The sequence below is a fragment of the Elephantulus edwardii genome, unplaced genomic scaffold (genome assembly GCF_000299155.1).
Source record: "Elephantulus edwardii isolate Elephantulus edwardi_28Jun2011 unplaced genomic scaffold, EleEdw1.0 scaffold00073, whole genome shotgun sequence".
NCBI classification, from domain to species: Eukaryota; Metazoa; Chordata; class Mammalia; order Macroscelidea; family Macroscelididae; genus Elephantulus; species Elephantulus edwardii.
Genome location: NW_006399823.1, coordinates 1287482 through 1289073, shown reverse-complemented (window position 1 = coordinate 1289073; position 1592 = coordinate 1287482). Strand labels below are relative to the sequence as shown.

Genomic DNA, 1592 nt, shown 5'->3' with positions numbered 1-1592 from the left:
GCAAGGATTCTGAGGCTCCATCTAACATACTTTGGACATGTTGTGAGGAGAGACCGGTCCTTGGAAAGGGACTTCATGCTTGGGAGGGTGGAGATGGCGCAAGAGTTATGATGGAGAATATATGACATACAAATCTTTTAATGTTTACTATGTTGCTCATTTTTTTTAAAGTTACCATCTCTTGGGATGTTATTGTTGTGTACCATTGAGTTGGGCCATGGTCTTTTCAATTACTTGCTATGCATCTGAGAGCTGGACAGTAAATAAGGATGACAGAAGAATTGATGCCTTTGACCTGTGGTGTTGGAGAAGAATACTGAAGTATGTGGTAGGGGTGGTTGTTATTAGGTTCCATTGAGTTGAGTATTACCCATAACTAGTCTATGAAAAACAGATCTGAACCCTCTGGGAAATAGAATCTGACCCAAATCTATCTGACTTGGATTCTGCTTATTGGCTACTTCTTATCACATGACCCACAATTATATGCATATCTTTGTACTTAGGATCTACTTATTTTTAAGTTTGTAATGCTCTGACTCTTAGAGACCCATTATTGTGCTTCTCAGCCTATAAATATTTTTTTCAGTCTTCAAATATTTTTTATTGGAAGGCCATGCATTGCCTTCATTTACTGTATTTCAAATCACTGTACATTTAATGTTTTTTTTGTGAAAACACTGCCTGCATTTTCTAGTACAAAAAAACCCTAAAAATTGTTTCAGGAATGTAGAGAAATATCCAACTTAAATAGCGAAAAAGTGCACCATAATTACTGCTGCACTGCAGTCATTTCTGCATTTTCCATGTTTCTTAAATAACTATCTTGTTTGATAACACACAATATAAAGAGCAATTATGAAAAACAGACATTTACATATACCTCTAAAGTCTTCATTTACATATACCTCTAAAGTCTTATTGAGAGTATCCTGTTGGCATTGGATAACCAATCATGGGTGCAGCTGCAGTAGCAGGATATGCATATGCCGTCTGTTGGTTTATGCCATTGTGCATATTTGGAACATTAGTTCCATATTGCTGAGTGCCATCATAACCATTCTGGTAAGTCCCTGTTGGGTTACCAGTCCTAAAACTGGTCTGTAGACCAGCAGACACAAAATTACTTCCAAAGCTCCCATTGGTGTAATTTGCAGTACTGTAAACACCATTTTGAGTTTTTGCACCAAAATCTCTCTTAAGCAGACTAGAGTAACCTCTGTCACAATTTTCCCTGTCTCTAAAGGTATTGAATCCACCCCTTTTCCCTGCGGAGTATCTATCCCGACGATCATCCTTCATTCCTCCTCTACCCCTGGAATGACCTGAACCTCTGTCTTCAACCAACTGGAGCAACTTGGGATTAATTGCTTGATTGGCTTCACGAAGCACAGAGATAAGGTCACTCACTTGCTTTATGTTATTAGGTGTAAAGAAAGTGTATGCTGTGCCTGTTTTGGTACTGTGAGCAGTTCTTCCAGTTCAATGAATATAATCCTCTGAGGAGTTAGGGTAGTCATAATTGATGACAAATTTCACATCTTCCACATCTAGCCCTCTTGAGGCCACATCTGTAGCAATCAGAATAGGAG

General features: G+C 38.5%; 1 pseudogene; it reads right to left on the bottom strand.

Moving 5' to 3' along the window:
- Positions 1-918: 918 nt before the first annotated feature.
- Positions 919-1592, bottom strand: part of LOC102871615 — a 1888-nt pseudogene continuing 1214 nt past the window's right edge.